The sequence below is a fragment of the Oryctolagus cuniculus genome, chromosome 1, assembly GCF_964237555.1.
Source record: "Oryctolagus cuniculus chromosome 1, mOryCun1.1, whole genome shotgun sequence".
Lineage (NCBI taxonomy): Eukaryota > Metazoa > Chordata > Mammalia > Lagomorpha > Leporidae > Oryctolagus > Oryctolagus cuniculus.
In genome coordinates this window covers 57,306,168-57,324,452 of record NC_091432.1, presented here as the reverse complement: position 1 = coordinate 57,324,452, position 18,285 = coordinate 57,306,168, and positions in this window count along the sequence as shown.

Sequence of the window (18,285 nt, the reverse complement as noted above, 5' to 3'; positions counted from 1 at the left end):
CTGCTGCCTTCCCAGGCACATCAGAAGGAAGCTGGACTGGAAGCAGAATAGCCAGGACTCCAATTCCATTTTAAGTCATCTACTTAGTGGTTAAGATGACTACATGCCACATCAGGGTACCAAGATTCAATTCCTGGCTCTGGCTCTGGCTCTGGACTCCAAATTTCTGCTAATGCAGATCCTGGGAGGCAGCAGTGATGGCTCAAGCAGTTGGGTTCCTGCCACCCTCATGGGAAGCCTGGATTGTCAACTCAGCTTTGGGTTTGGTCCAAGACCCAGCCCTGGCCATAGGAGGCAACTAGTATGTGAACTAGCAGATAGGAACTTTCTTTCTCTCTCTCTCTCTCTCTCTCTCTCTCTCTCTCTCTCTTTCTCTTTCTCTCTCTCCTTCAAATCAAATGGGGGAAAAAAGATTACACAATATATTTTGTTGTCTGGGATAACCTAGGGATCTTAAAATATTATGAAAAAAAATATTATAAAAAATGGATTTCAAAAATTCTTGTACCAAAATACACTTATCTTTCAATTCTATTTTCCCACAAACTGTCTGAAGTACACTGGTAAAACAAGAAAAGCTAAAAGAGATCTTGTTAGAATGTATCACCCATATAAAAATGTTAGTCATCAGTAACCCACAAGCATGCCAACCTTCTGATAATTTTTTCCAGAAATGTTACATGATTAAAGAGTAAGGAAATGAGGGACTCTCCTGAACCTTAACTAGAGCACTGCTACTAAGGGCATTAGTAAGGTTAAATAAAGAATGTTCATTCCTATGCAGGGACTAGGTGCTGTTGTGGGCTTTTTGTTTACTTTAGTTTGGGTTTGATTTTCTTTCCCAAACTAAGCCCCAATGCCAAATCTTACATTTTTTTCCTTTTTCCTGTTGAACTGATGCTATGTTAAGATATAAGCAACAAACATCTCTAAGTGTTTTAAATCCATCCAATTGTTTGAGAAGGCATACGTGCTGAGCCAATGAAGCCAAAACATTAGAGCTAGGAATTTTGATGAAGATAATAATTGCTTACAGACCAGCTTGTTTTAACTTGCTGAACAAAGAACACAATTTTATACCACATTTTCTTCACTGTTTTTTTTTTCTCTGCCTAATCACTCTTATAATGAGTACTTTACAAAGGGAGATTATCTATAGGTTAAGGAGTAAGGAAGTTATTAATTAGATTCCATCACCTTCAAAATTTCACCTACTCAAACTTTATATAAAAATACTTTTTGGCTGACTTAGGCATTGTTTTGAATCTTTAAAAAACACTCATTTAGTGTGCACAGCATAAATTTAGGAATGAAGATACCCAGTTTATTTTAGTGCTGTCCTGAACGGCTCTATAGCCTTGGTCGGGTCAATAATTTCTTCGGGCTGGCGCCGTGGCTCAATAGGCTAATCTTCTGCCTTGTGGCGCCGGCACACCAGGTTCTAGTCCCGGTCGGGGCACCGGATTTTGTCCCGGTTGCTCCTCTTCCAGGCCAGCTCTCTGCTGTGGCCCGGGAGAGTGCAGTGAAGGATGGCCCAAGTGCTTGGGCCCTGCACCCCATGGGAGACCAGGAGAAGCACCTGGCTCCTGCCTTCAGGTCAGCGGGGTGCGCCAGCCACAGCAGCCATTGGAGGGTGAACCAACAGCAAAGGAAGACCTTTCTCTCTGTCTCTCTCTCTCTCACTGTCCACTCTGCCTGTCAAAAAATTTTAAAAAATAATTTCTTTGCATCTTATTTAAACTATTTTTTAATTTGAGAAGGAGAGGGAGAGGGGAAGAGTAGAGAGGGAGGAGGGACAAAGGGAGAGGGAGAAAGGGAGAGGGGGAGATGGAAGATGGAGAGGAAGAGAGGGGGAGAGGAAGAGGAATCCCATCTGCTGGTTCACTCTCTAAATGTCAGCAACAGTGAAGGCTGGGCTGAGCCAGGGCTGGGAACTCAGTCCAGGTCTCCCATGTGGGTGGCAGGAACTCAGTTGTTTGTATCATCATTGCTACTTCCAAGGGTCTACATTAGTAAGAAGCTGGAGTAAGAAGTCAGAGCCAAGTATCAAACCCAGGCATTCTGATGTGGGCCACGAGTCTTTCTTATACCTTAGTTAACTTCCAGGATATTCCTGTATCTCCACACAGTTCTATCTTACATCTGAGAGCTACATTCAGACTCTGTGCCTATGCCAGGATTTGCTCCCTCATTTCTCCCATTCATTCATTTTATCATTCATATTCTCATTCATTCAATACTGAACCATCATTTTCTAAGGACTTTCTCCCAACAGGCAATGTGGTGAGGATACAGATGAGCTCAGTCTCTACGAGGATACCAATACTGGTTTACTGATCAACAGAAAGAATTATCTCAATCTGCCTGTTTCATCCTGACTCTCTGGGTTTTCTATTGTTTATTTTCTCAGAACATATAGCTGGAAGTCCTAAAAATTAAGGCAGGTTAGATTCACAAGTTTGGATTAAGGTAGTCACTCAAAGATCAGATGGCTGCAGGGCCACACAATCTAAGAATTAACATGGTTTCAAGATAGAGATAAGTCAAAGAATGGACCAAAGTCACCAATTCACAATACCAAGGTGAACCTCTCTGTGTGTCATACCAGGGGTGATTCTAGGTTTGCTGAAGGTTTTGCCCTTGCAACCTAGCATCTGAAGCTGAGCTCTTTAGACTTCACTCGGCAAACTAAGTTGACTTCTGATTCCCTTAAAAAAAGGGGGAAAAAAAAGCAGGGAGCTGTTCATATGAACATATAAGCTTTCAGAATAATTAAGTACAAGTCAGGATCATGTCTTTCAACTAAGTCTGAAACCTTATGAAGATAGGAGAGAGGGGTGAGAAGTGAGAAGAGTCTGATGTCCGGAGCCTCAAGGGCCAGATTCGAAAGGCAGAACTTAAATTGGACTTCAAATCCTGGACATTTGCTCATTGCTCACCATCTACCATTTGTTACTGAGTGCCAGCTCACTGAAACCTGTGACAACATTCCCAACTTTGTCTCAGTGCAGTTGTTTGCTCTGATCCTTGCCATTCAGAGGTCATTTGGCTCTGATGGACAGCCTTGTTCTGATGTTGAGTCATGGATATGCTCCTGATCTGAAACACTTACCTGACTCCAGTAGGCCTGACTGCAAACTAAATTTATTATCTTGCTACTTGTTCCATGTCATTTATTTCAGTTCCATCTCAGATGCCGGACCTGCTTCCCCACCTTCTGCTACTTATAGTTCTAGTATGGGCAAGAATTATGGAATATTTTTTAGTTCATACTGGAAGGACAAAGGAATTAAATAATTAGTTTATTTAACAATACAATTCAGACAGGATATAGATTTACTCACAGTTAACTCTGGTATATGCATCATGTTATTATCATTCTTAACTCAAGTTTCCCATCTTTAAATTAAAATGTTTCCCACCATGTTCTTTCAAAAATATAGTTATACTTAATCAAAACAACATGCATTATAATGGTTATTATATATGCTGTACTTATAACTGTATAATGAATATTTTAAAAGCAATAGAAGTGGGGCTGGTGCTGTGGTGTAGCAGGTAAGGCCACCACCATATGGGCACCGGTTCAAGTCCCACCTGCTCCACTTCCCATCCAGCTCTCTGCTATGGCCTGGGAAAGCAGTAGAAGATGGACCAAGTCCTTGGGCCCCTGCACCCATGTGGGAGGCCCAGAAGAAGCTCCTGGCTCCTGGCTTCAGATCTGCGTAGCTCAGGAGAGTGAACCAGTGGATAGAAGATCTCTCTCTTTTTCTCTCTCTCTCTCACTCCCTCCCTCCCTCCCTTTCCCTCTCTCCGTGTATAACTCTTTCAAAATAAATACGTAAATATTTAAAAAAAGCAATAGAAGTGGGCTCCATAAAAGGAATAACATTTTTGAGTAAGTTATTATTCAAATGCAGTATCTATGCCACTTCACAAACTATTTCTAAAATGTTCTATAAAAATAAAAACATTGCAAATGAATTAAGTAGAACATACTCTTCTGAAGAAACTCATCAGGAGGTTCTTTCTCAGGGTGAAGAAGGATTTGGGAAACACAGACAGCTGTCCCATAATCAACAGTTTTATACATTCATATAAGATTGCAATGAGTTTTCTGGGAGTCTTATCTGAACAATCTTTTGGGAAAGGAATGAGCACATTTTACTGGGTTAACTCACTTCAAGGCACTGACTTTTCTACCAGCAAATTACTAAAACAGATGCATTTTCCTTTCAATTTAAAGACACAAGCATTTTCACTGCTCTGGTATAAAAAGCAATCCCAAAGTCTTACATAAAATATGCTTCTAAAGTTAAAGGAGATCCCTCATCTCAATTCCTAGGAGATGCTGTAACTGGAAAGGGTAAACAGAAGCAAATAGTTTCCTGAAACTGGGCCAAGGCTACATGTCAACTGCCTGGCAGGAAATGCCTTTAGAGGACCTAGATAAACAGACTATCATCTTTTCTTGGAAAAACATTCTTTTTGGCTTCTTCTAAAACAAATGTACTGAGTTTAGCATCATAAACACAATAAGCAGAAAAGGGCATTGGCAATTTTTAAATGGAGGTACCTGTAGGATCTATGACAAATGGTCTGTTCTTCACTTTTTTTTCTTAAAAATTTATTTTATTTTATTTGAAAGTCAGAGTTACACAGAGAGGAGAGGCAGAGAGAGAGATCTTCCATCTCCCCAATTTGGCTGCAACAGCCAGAGCTGTGCCAATCTGAAGCCAGGAGCCAGGAGCCTCTTCCAGGTCTCCCACGTGGGTGCAGGGGCCCAAGGACTTGGTCCATCTTCTACTGCTTTCCCAGGCCATAGCAGAGAGCTGGATGGGAAGTGGAACAGCCGGGACTAGAACCGGCGCCCATATGGGATGCTGGCGCTTCAGGCCAGGGCGTTAACCCACTGCGCCACAGTGCCGGCCCCTATTCTTCACTTCTAACACACATGAACCTCACTGCTCAACAGGCATGGATCAAGAAGTTCAATACATGATAGCTGAAGTTTAATGCGGTATATTAAGTTGTATCTCTCCGTTAATTTTCATCATTTTGGTGAAGCTTTATGTTTTGAAAATGTTCATTCAGCAGCAGCTCTTAATACTTTACCATTATAGAAGGACAACACTTTCTCATACTTACATAATAATGAATGTATGTATCTGAAAGGCAGAGCTACAGAGAAAAAAGGAAAAAGAGAGAGCGAGAGCGAGAGCGAGAGCGAGAGAAAGAGAAAGAGAAAGAGAAAGAGAAAGAGAAAGAGAAAGAGAAAGAGAAAGAGAAAGAGATCGTACATCTACTGGTTCATTCACCAAATGGCCACAGCAGCCAGGGCTGGGCCAGACTGCAACCAGGAGCCAGGAACTCCATCAAGGCCTCCCCTGTGGGTGGCAGGAACCAAGTGCTTGGGCCATCATCCGCTGACTCCCAGGCATCTAAAGCCAGATCAGAAGCAAAGCAGCTGGAACTTGAATAGGTGCTCCAACATGGATGACAACCTCACTTCACCCCTCCACCAATGCCAGCCCCCATACAATCATGAATTTTTAAAAATATTTCATACCTATTATCCTAATTTTTTCTAACACTCATTTTATTAGCACTAGGATTAATGCTTATACAAGTTAAATGATTTGATTGTAGTCAAAGATTAAGTTAGAGAACTAGGTCTAGAATCAGATAGTCTAAAACATTTTCTAGTATATTTCACATCTATCAGGATGGCTGCTATTAAATATTTTTTTAAGAAAGCAGAAAGTAACAAGTGTTGGTGACAATGTAGTGAAACTGGAACCCTTATATATTCTTTGTGGGAAAGTAAAGTGTTATAGCCACTGTGGAAAACAGAAAAGTTAAAAATAGAATTACCATATGGTCCGGCAATTCTGAGTATATACCCAAAATAACTGAAAAGACTCAAATAGATAGGTATACACCCATATTCATAGCAACATTATTCACAATAGCTAAAATGTAGATAAACCAGATGTCCACTGACTTACAACTGGATAAGTAAAACGTAGTATAGCTATAACCAAGCCTTAAAAAGAAGGAAATTGAGCCGGTGCCATGGCTCACTAGGCTAATCCTCCGCCTGCGGCACTGGCACCCCGGGTTCTAGTCCCAGTTGGAGTGCCGGATTCTGTCCTGGTTGCCCCTCTTCCAGGCCAGCTCTCTGCTGTGGCCCGGGAAGGCAGTGGAGGATGGCCCAAGTGCTTGGGCCCTGCACCCACACAGGAGACCAGGAAGAAGCTCCTGGCTCCTGGCTTCAGATTGGCACTGTGTGCTGGCCGTAGCGGCCACTTGCGGGGTAAACCAATGGAAAAGGAATTCCTTTCTCTCTCTCTCTCTCTCACTGTCTAACTCTGCCTGTCCAAAAAAAAAAAAAAAAAAAAAGGAGGAGGATGAAATTGGATCAGGAATTTGGTTCTGGCTTTGGCCTGGCCAGGAAATTTTTAAAATTTTTAAAGAAAGACATTCTTCAGTACGCTACAAATGAAACTTTAAGACCTGCTCAGTGAAATAAGACAGTCACAAAAGGACAAATTTTATATTATTTTACTTATATGAGTTCCTAGGGTAGTCAATATCATAGAAACAGAAGGTAAAATAGTTGTTGCCAGGGGCTGGGGGTAGGAAAGAATGAGAGTTCTTGCTTAAAAGATATATAGAGGTCGGTGCCGCGGCTCAATAGGCTAATCCTCCACCTAGTGGCGCAGGCACACTGGGTTCTAGTCCCAGTCGAGGCACCGGATTCTGTCCCCGTTGCCCCTCTTCCAGTCCAACTCTCTGCTATGGCCCGGGAGTGCAGTGGAGGATGTCCCAAGTGCTTGGGCCCTGCACCCCATGGGAGACCAGGAGAAGCACCTGGCTCCTGCCTTCGGATCGGTGTGGTGCGGCTGCAGCAGCGCGGCAGCCACGGCAGCCATTGGAGGGTGAACCAACGACAAAAGGAAGACCTTTCTCTCTGTCTCTCTCTCTCACTGTCCACTCTACCTGTCAAAAAAAAAAATAATATATATATAGAGTTTTTACAAGATGAAAAGTATTTGGATGGCAGTGATGGCTGTACATTATGAACACATTGAATACCACTGAAGTGCACACTTATAAATGGTTAAGACTGCATATTTTATGTGTATTTTACCGCAATAAAACATGGGGAAAATGTGGTATGTGACTAAAAAATAGTCACACACTGAATGATGCAGATACTTGAATGTAAACAGTGTATTCTAAATAATATAATCACCCTACAACATACATGTCTAAAATGGGGAACACCTATAACTAAGTAAATTTAGTATGGACTAGAAGATACAGGTTTTCCCTGAATTTGAATAAAGCTAATCTTACCTAGAGATCTGACTTCTCATTCTACCTGTTAGATCTTCCTGGAGTAGAACAAAGGGCTGGCATTGTGACACAACAGGTTAAGCTGCCACCTTCAGGACAGTGACATCCCAAAAGGGCACAGGTTCTAGTCCTGGGTGCTCCACTTCTGATCCAGCACCCTGCTAATGCATCTGGGAAAGCAGTGGAAGATGGCCCAAGTGCGTGGGCACCTGCTACCCACATGGGAGACTCAGATAGATTTCCAGGTTTCCGGTTTTGATGTGGCTTAGCCTCCACTGCAGCCATTTGGGGAGTGAACCAGTAGATAGAAGATCTCTGTGTATGTGTCTCTCCTTCTTTCTTTATAACTCTGTCTTTCAAATAATAAATTAAAAAGAAGAAATACATTCCAGTATCAACACAAAGCAGAGGCTTAACGAATGACCACTGAACATAAATATACTGACTGAAACCTATCACTTTAAGTCAAAAAAAGAAACCTTAAGTGAGTCAAAAGTTATGTTAAAATAAAAATGTTGGGGAATATAAAATATGAAGAAATGGGAGGATCAATACATTAATTTTTTAAAATACAGGATCTGTTGGGAAATACTGCCATGTAATGGTTTATTTGTATATTTACTTATGTGTGTGAAAGGCAAAGTGTGAGAGAGAGAAAGAGAGATCTTCCATCAGCTGGTTCACTCTCCAAATAGCCACAACAGCCAGGGAAGGGTCAGGCCAAAGCCAGAAGCCAAGAATTACATCCCAGCTTCCTACGTGGCTGGCAGGGACCCAAGCATTTGGGCCATCTTCCACTGTCTTCCCAGGCACATTAGTAGGGAGCTGAGCAACTGGAACTCAAATCAGCACTCCAGTATGGGATGCCAGAATCACAGGCAGCAGCTTTGCCCATTGTACCACAATGCCAGCCCATATTATCATTTCTAGGACATTAAAACTGTACATAAGAGACATTTCCACAATTGCAGAGTAAGGAGATTGGCAAATCATCTAACAGCCCCAATAAAACTGTCAAAACAACCATTTCAAGATTTGAGAAACTAACCAGAGCCACAAAACAAACTGAAAAGTATTTATTAAAAAGAAAAATAGTACAAGGTGGATGTTACAGCAGAGAGAGTTAAGCCACTGCTTGGGAGACCTGCAATCTGTATTGGAGTGCTGGTCCCAGTCTCAGCTACTCCATACTTCTAATCCAGCTTCTTGCTGATGGGCCCGGTTCCAGCTTTAGCCTAGCCTAGGTCCAGTTTTGCAGAATCTGGAGAGAGAACAAATGAATGGACAATCTTTCCCTTTCTTAGAGTCTCCCCCTCTCTCTTCTATCTTTCAAAATAAATAAATAAATAAATATTTAAAAAATACTACTGAACCTTGGAAGCAAAGTAAAAATATGGCATTTGAGGTTGTTCCCAACCCCCACCCCCAGCTCCCACATGGTAGGTAGTTTTACTATGACAGAGCAAGCTATGTAAATGAGCAGCCCTAAAACTAGTGGGAGATGAGTGATTTGGTGCCTAGGACATTGTCAAAATCAAGCGATCTTGCTGGTAAATAAACAGAGAAACTCAACGTCACAGCTGCTTGAAACTGCAGTCTGGTTAGGACATAAAACAGGCTGGCCAGAAATTTAACAGGGAGATCTAAGGAATGGGACTACCACAGTGGATCTTGACATCCTTGGTGGTCTGGAAGACTGTGCACATATGCAAGGTTATGCACATGCGCAGGAGACACCAGAGTGGGCCACAGATGTCACTGGCTGAACAAGAAGGCTTGCATATACAGTAAATAAAAGTGGAGGCAGACTCGATTGAACTTTCAATGTGTTCTACAAACCATAACAAAGATCACTCAGCAAAGAGTAGAAGCCTTACTAGGCTTAACATTTTTAAGTACTATCTCTTCCCAACCATTAGTTGACGGCTAAACTATGCTAACCAAGAGACAACCACTGGGAAACCAGGCTTAAAAATAAAAATGAGAATTAAAAGGAAAAAATAAGGGGCCAGTGCTGTGGCACAGCGGGTTAAAGCCCTAGCCTGAAGCGCCAACATCCCATATGGGCACCGGTTCTAGTCCTGGCTGTTCCTCTTCCAATCCAGCTCTCTTCTGTGGCCTGGGAAAGCAGTAGAAGATGGCCCAAGTCCTTGGGGCCCTGCACCCACACAGGAGACCAGGAAGAAGCTCCTGGCTCCTGGCTTCAGATTGGCACAGCTCTGGCCGTTGCGGCCATCTGGGGAGTGAACCAGTGGATGGCAGACCTCTTTCTCTATCTCTACCTCTCTCTGTAACTCTTTCAAATACATAAAATAAATCTTAAAAAAATAAAAAAATTAAATAGAAGCATCAGTTGCTATATACTACAGAGGAGACAGACTCTACAGAATTAGTTCAGGCAAGTCACTAAACAAATAAACCAAGCACATTAGTCAGTTTTTCATTACTGCAGTGAAATACCTGAGGCAAGTAATCTCACAAAGAAAAAAGGTGTGTTTACCCATAATTTCAGAGGTTGAAGGCCAGGATCAGGTGGCTCCATTAGGTTGGCCTCTGTGAGGGCACTGGATGGTACAACACATGCAGCAGAAGGATCACATGGTGCATGATGAGGCAGAGAGAGAGAGAGAGAGAGAGGCTGGGCATCCCAGGGGAACTTCCTTCCAAGGGTACACTGACCTAAGGACCTCCCATGAGATCTCATCTCCTAAACTCTGTAATCAGATTCAATTTCCACCTTCTTAGTGCCATTGGCTTTTTTTTTTTTTTTTTTTTTTTTTTTTTTTTTTTTTTTGACAGGCAGAGTAGACAGTGAGAGAGAGACAGAGAGAAAGGTCTTCCTTTGCCGTTGGTTCACCCTCCAATGGCCGCCGCAGCTGGCACGCTGCGGCCAGCACACTGCGCCGATCCAATGGCAGGAGCCAGGTATTTATCCTGGTCTCCCATGGGGTGCAGGGCCCAAGCACTTGGGCCATCCTCCACTGCACTCCCAGGCCACAGCAGAGAGCTGGCCTGGAAGAGGGGCATCCGGGACAGAATCCGGCACCCCGACCGGGACTAGAACCCGGTGTGCCGGCGCCGCTAGGCGGAGGATTAGCCTAGTGAGCCGCGGCGCCGGCCAGGGCCATCGGCTTATGACTTTGGGATTTAAATTCTTACAAGTATTTAGGAGGAAAATCACATTCAAAGTACAGCCCCAACAAACAATAGGAGTGGCAACAAACACTTCAGAATGGTAGAGATCGAAATCCAAAGTTGTTATAAAATATTACCTAAAACAGAGATAAGCAAAATATAGCCTTTGACTCAATTATGGATCACTGCCTATTTTTAAAATAAAGTTTTATTGGAAAACATTTTTGCTCATTCATTTATATATTGCCTATGGCTGCTTTTACATTACATAACAGAGTTAGTAAGCAGTTGCAATAGAGACCACATTGCTTACAAAGCTTAAAACACTTACTATCTGGTCTGCTATAGAAAAAAAGTCTGCTGGTGGATCAGGTTTTATAGCATAGCAGGTTAAACTACCATTTGGGATGCCACATCCCACATCAGAACGTTTGTTAAAATCCCAGCTACTTTGCTTCCAATCTAGTTTTCTACTAATGTACCTGGGAAGGCAGTGCATCATGGCCTAAGTATATGGGGCCCTCCACATATGTGGGAGACCAGGATGGAGTTCTGGGCTTTTGGCCTTGGCCTAGCCCAGTCCTGGCTGTTGTGCACATTTGGGGAGTGAACCAACAGATAGAAAATCTCTCTCTCACCCAACCTCCCTACCACCTCCCTTTTTTCTCTCTTTATGTCACTTTGCCTTTCAAATAAATGAATCTTCTTTTAAAAAGATTTATTTATTTATATGAAAAGCACAGTTACACAGAGAGAGGAGAGGCAGAGAGAGAGTCTTCCATCCGATGGTTCACTCCCCAATTGGCCGCAACGGCCAGCACTGTGCCGATCTGAAGCCAGGAGCCAGGAGCTTCTTCCTGGTCTTCCCTGTGGGTGCAGGGACCCAAGGACTTGGGCCATCTTCTACTGCTTTCCCAGGCCATAGCAGAGAGCTGGACAGGAAATGGAGCAGTTGGGACTAGACCCGGCACCCATATGAGATGCTGGCGCTTCAGGCCAGGGCATTAACCCACTGCGCCACAGCACTGGCCCCATAAACAAATCTTTCTAAAAAATTTTGTCGCCCCTGATCTAAAATGTTCAGTTTTCAATAAAAAGTTATCAGACTTATATATAAATAGGAAAGTAGAGTTTATATATAGAAAACGATGCAGTTAATAGAAACTAACTTTGAGGGAGCAGAAATGTGAAACTTAGCAGAAAAAGATTTCAATGTAGTTCAGAAAACAAAGAAAATCAAGTTTAAAAAATTAAAGTATGACAATACAGACTATCAATAAAAAGGTAGACATTGTAAAATAAAACAAATAGGAATTCCAGAGTTGAAAAATACAACTACTGAAGTGAAAAAAAAAATCACTATGGGAGTGCAACAGCAGATTTGAAATTGCAGAAAAAGAATCAATAAACTAGAATACAGATCGATAGATATATCCAACTTGAAGAAAAGAAAAGGGGAACTAATGAAGAAAAATGAACAAGACTCAGAGACATGTGGGATGCAATCAAGCATACTAACATATGTTTCAGAGCAGTCCTAGGAAGAGAAGAGGCAGAAAAAAGTTTGAAGGAAAAAAATGTCTGAAAACTTTCCAAATTTGAGTGAAAAAATTACACATCTAAGAGGCTCAATGAACTCCAAACACAGTAAGCACAAAGAGATCCACATGCAGACATTCCATAGTGAGACTGTTGAAAGCCAAACACAGACAATCTTTAAAGCAACAGAGAAAAATGGATCATCATTTGCAAAGAAACTACAATCACATTAACAAATAACTTTTCATTAGAAACAATGGAGACTAGAAAACAGGGATATAATACTCAAAGCACTTAAAGAAAAACATCTGCCAGCATTGTGGCACAGCAGGTTAAGCTGCTGCCTGCCACACCAGCAAGCCAATCTTGGAGCACCAGTTGGAGTCTTCGCTGCTCTGCTTCCAATCTGGTTCCCTGCTAATGTGTCTAGGAAAGCAGTGGATGATGGCCTGAGTGCTTGGACCCCTGCGACCCCATGTGGTAGATCCAGATGTGGAGTTCTGGGCTCCTGGCTTTGTCCTAGACCAGCCATGGCTATTGTTATTTGGGAGGACGGGGTGGTGGTGAAGATATCTTTCTTCAGCAGCTGGAAGTTATCTTGCTGTCTTTCTGTTTCTCTTTCTCATTCTGACTTTCAAATAAATAAATAAATCTTTGAAAAAAATAAAAATCTGCTGGCCAAAAATTCTATAAAGCAAAAATATCGTTTAAATATGAAAGTCAAATAAATATATTCCCTAAAAAACAAAAACAAAGAACTTGTTAGCAGGGCTACTTTAAAAAAATATTAAAGGAAGCTGGTTCAGTTGATAGAAAGTGATTTCAGATAGTTACTAAATTCCGTAGGAAAAAGGTACTACATTACAAAAAGTAAATATGTGGGTTAATATAAAAGATCCTATAAATATTTTCCTCATTTTTTCTCTTCTTTAAATGCCATAAGTGTGAATATAGCAATAATTACAATGCCATATTGTTAAGTATTAGATACATAAATTTAATAGTACAAGGCAGAGGGAAGATATGGAGTTTTATTCTGTGTTTGTATGTTTGTATCAATCCAAAGTAGACTGTAATAAATTAAGAAACATGTTATAATCTCTATGGCAACCACTAATCTCAAAAAACACAAATAAAAAAATCAACAGTATAATTAAGATATACACTAGAAAATGTTCATTTACTGGCCGGCGCCTTGGCTCACTAAGCTAATCCTCTGCCTGCGGTGCTGGCACACCAGGTTCTAGTCCTGCTTGGGGCGTCGGATTCTGTCCCAGTTGCTTCTCTTCCAGTCCAGCTCTCTGCTGTGGCCCGGGAGTGCAGTGGAGGATGGCCCAAGTCCTTGGGCCCTGCACCCGCATGGGAAACCAGGAGAAGCACCTGGCTCCTGGCTTCGGATCAGCGCAGTGTGCCGACCGCAGCATGCCGGCCGCGGTGGCCATTGGAGGGTGAACCAACAATAAAGGAAGACCTTTCTCTCTGTCTCTCTCTCTCTCACTGTCCACTCTGCCTGTCAAAAATAAATAAATTAATTAATTAAAAGAAAAAAGAAAATGTTCATTTATTTAACACAAAAGAAAGATGTCAAGGAGTATCAGAGATAAACAAAGGGCAAATGTAAATCCAAAATATCAATAATTATGTTAAATGTTAATTTTGATCTTTTCAACACCCCATTCCACAGAGACTTTCAGACTGGATTAGGAACAAGATCCACCTGTATGTTAAGAGAAACACAACTGAGGGTAAAAGACATAAATATTCAAAATAAAAGGTTAGAGATATACTATGTAAATTACAATCATAAGACTGCTGGAGTAAAAAACACAACCTGTAAACACTTTGACTTTGGCCCAGTGAAATCCATCTCTGACATCTGACCTCCAGAACTGTAAAATACATTTATTATTATTGTTTTAAGCCTCTCCCTCTCACAAAAAAAAAAAAAAAAAAAAACCAACTAAACAAATTGCTGGAGTGACTATAATGGTATCAAACAAAATAGACTTGAAGACAAGATACATCACTAGAGACAAGGTTGGATATATCATTATGATAAAAAGGTCGTTAACCTGAAAGATACAGAAATTGTATGTGTATATGACCATAACAATAGAGCCTCAAAATACACGAAACAACAACAGAATTGAAGCAAGAAATAGACAATTCAGAAATAGTAGTTGACTTCAACACCTCATGCTCAATAACTGATAGAGCAAACAGAAAATAAACAAGCGTAGAAAAGGCTTGAACAACACTGTGACCCAACTTGACCTCTATAAGATCACAATGACCTCTTTAGGAGCACCCAACACGAGCACAATAAACATTTTTTCTAATATAGTATCTCCAAAATAGGCTATAAAACAAACCTCATTGATTTAAAAGAACTGAAATCATACAAAGTATGTTCACCACCCACAATAGAATTGAATTAAGTTAGAAATCACCACAGAAAATTTGGGGAGCCCACAAGTATGTATAAATTTAACAATACAATCTAAATAGCCAATGGGTCACAGAATAAATCACAAAGGAAATTTTAATATGTTTTAAACTGAATGAGAACAAAAACATCAAACTGTGTCAGAGTAATTCAAATAGCTATGAGAGGGGCGTATACTAGATGTGCCTCAATCTACAATGAGGCATCCATATTTTTAACCCCTTTTTTGTGCCCACTTCACATAGAGAAAAGGAATTTACATTGCTTTTCACTTCACTTGTTTTTTCTCCTCACCAAAGTCCCTATACGGGCAGCTGTTTGAGTTCCAGCTGCCATATTTCCAATGCAGCTCCCTGCTGATGCACCTGGGAAAGCAGAAGATGGCTTAAGAGCTAGAGCTCCTGCCACCCACACGGGGAACACGGATGGAGCTCTGGCTTCCTAGCTTCAGCCTGGCCCAGCTTGGCTGTTGTTGCTATTTAGGGAGTGAACCAGCAGATGGAAAATCGATCTCTCTCTCTCCCTCCCTCTCTCTGTGGTTCTGCCTTTCAAATAAATAAATAAATAAGTCTCTGGGGGTGAAAAACAAAATCCCCCAAATAGCTCAATCTCTTTCTTCAGATCTTAAGAACAGACCTCTTCTAAGTCATTTACTGTCCAAAACACATAACATAGATATGAACTCACCCTCGTGAAGAGAGAAGTCATGAGAGACACAGTTTATTTCTGTCAATCAGGCACATTCCTAAATCAGTTGTTCTCCCTCCATTAACTATTCCATTCCCAATCAGTGATGTTCAGAAGTACCTGGCTTCAGGTGTTTTTGATCCACAAGGGACCTGAAGGTAGTTGACATTCCATCATTACTCCCAACCAATCTTCAAAAAGAGAAAAAGCATTCTCACAATTTGTAGTATATAAGACGAAACTTGAAATTACAAATATATATATATACACTTATAGAAACGAAAATAAGTGCAAAATTTAATTTTGTGTTGGTCTTTAAGCTTCAATTTATTCCAATAATTTTTAAAAAGATTTTTGTTCATTTTAAAGGCAGAGTTACAGAGAGGGGAGGAGAGACAGAGAGACAGTGATTTTCCATCTGCTGGTTCACTCTCCAGATGGCCACAACAGCCAAGGCTGGGCCAGACTGAAACCAGGAGCCAGGAGCTTCATCTGGGTCTCCCACATGGGTGGCAGAGGCTCCAACATCTGGGCCATCTTCTACTGCTTCCTCAGGCACATTAGCAGGGAGGTGGATTAGAAGTGGAGGTACCCACATGGGATGCCAGCATCACAGCTCAATCTGCTCTACAACGCTGGCCCCAATTGTCCCTCATATTTCTAAATGTTTGATTCTAAGGAAAAGCACAATCAGTACATTTATTAAAGTGCATGCAGGTAATTTTTTTTATAAAGACAACAATTACCTGACCAATTGGGGTCTATTTAAATTTAAAATCAAATTAGAGTAATTTCAACAAATGTTTATTGCACCCACAATCCTGGAATATCTAGGGACAAATTGGGAACAATTTCTACCTTCAAAGAGTCCAGAAGCTGTTGGAAGAGAATGAGCCATAGCTACAATTTTAAACAGATTGGGATAAGGACCACAATTTAAACAAAAAGATATGGCATCAGAGGTGGCAGTTAGGAATAGCTGGAAAAGATTTCAAAGGGTTGAAATGACAAAAAGCAATTAATGTTTCAACTGGAATGATTACAATAAGCAGAAGAGGAGTAGGGACAGAATTCCAGAGAAGAGAGCTGAGGTGTGGCTATAATACTGGGCGAATGAGGACATGTTGAGAACAGGCTGAAGTCTGATTTACATAATCACATTAACATTTAGCGAGTACTTCCTGCATGCCAAATACTCCTAAGTACTTTACAGGGGCAGGTGTAGAAGTTAGATGGCAGTTAGGATGCCTGCATCCCCTATCAGAGGGCCCTGCCAGCTCCACTTCCAATTCCAGCTTCCTGCTGATACACGATTGCTCACATAGTTGGGTCCCTGTACCCATGTGGGACATCCAGATTGAATTCCAGGCCCTTAACTTGGCCTGGCCTTGCCCTAGCTATCATGGACATCTGGAGGATGAACAAATAGATCAGATGGAAGATCTCCATCTCTGTCACTCTGCCTTTCAAGTAAGAGCAGTTAACAGGTATCTTATCTACCTCTTTTCTCATTATTCATAAGCCATCCTTTTAATGCCTCGCTTAAATGCTACCTTTCTGCAAAGTCTTTGTTGATTCTTTCAGATGAACATAATCTCTTTTTAAGCCTCAAAATATTTTACCTATATCACTTCTATGGCATATCATAACATTTTGCTCCTGGCATTCTAGATTTTATGTGCATCCTTCCTTTTTCCTTTAGTTTGATCCATTTTCTGTTTTCCATGACTTCTAGGACAGGGCTCAACACCTAATAATGCTTGTTAAATCTATGTCACAGAGGCCGTGGTTGTGTTGAAGCTGGTTAGGCCACCATCATGATGCCAGCATCCCATATCCAAGTATTAGGGGGTCCCAACTACCCTGCTTCCAATGCAGCTTCCTGTTAATGTGCCTCACAAGTACTTGGGGCCCTGCTACATATGTGGAAGACCCAAATGGAGTTCCAGACTCCAGGCTTTGGCCTGGCCCAGCCCTGCCTGGCTGTTGCAGCCATTTGGAGAGTGAAAGCACATAGATTGATCTTTCTCTCTCTCTGCCTTTCAAATAGTTAAAAAAAAAAAATCTATGAAGCAGTAATTCTTTGCAATGCACTGTGCTGAACATTCTATAGTAGTTATTTCACAAAATCTTTGTTTTTTAAATTTATTTGACAGAGTTATAGACAGTGAAAGAGAGAGAGAGAGACAGACAGAAAGAAAGGTCTTCCTTCCATTGGTTCACTCCCCAAATGGCCGCTACGGCTGGCACTGTGCTGATCTGAAGCCAGGAGCCAGGTGCTTCTCCTGGTCTCCCATGGGGTGCAGGGGCCCAAGCACTTGGGCCATCCTCTACTGCCCTCCGGGCCACAGCAGAGAGCTGGCCTGGAAGAGGAGCAACTGGGACTAGAACCCGGTGCCCATATGGGATGCCGGCACCGCAGGTGGAGGATTAACCAAGTGAGCCACAGCGCCAGCCCCACAAAATCTTGACAACAAAAAAATTCATACAGATAAAATATTAGATGTACCTTAAACTTAATGAACAAGATCCCTGCCCTCAAGCTCAGCTTAGGGAGGCTGGTACTGTAAGTGCGCCAGGGTTATAAAGACGAGGAAAAGTGAGACTCAAAGAAATAACTTGCTTTCCCAGAATCTGAGAGAAAATCGTGGCAAAGCCAGAATTCAAACCAATTCTCCAGACTGGATATTCAGGCCCCTAAGCCTTCATACTGTATGAAGGTAGACATGAGCCTGAGCCTAGGTATGTGAGAGAGGCAGAACAGAAACTAGCAACAGGCCTTGGAGGTAGCCCAGCACTTACACATCAAAAGTCTTGTCAATGACGCATAACTTTTTAGGTAGACCCCAGCCTTCCCTTGATGACATCTTAAGGGAATCTTCCCAGCCCCTGGCCAGGGGGCTATGAGATCCAATAACAGTGTGCTGATAAAAGCCCCAGGAGGAATTTCATAAAAGCCGTTGGCCCAGCAATACCCCAGAAACAAATGTTTCAGGTGAAAATCCACGGGCCCACACCCATAAAAACTGCAGTCTGAATGCAAACTGGGCTCTCCGTTCTTCGCTGTGTTGCCCACCTGGCCATCCAGGTGTATTCTCTTCATTAAACTTCACTAG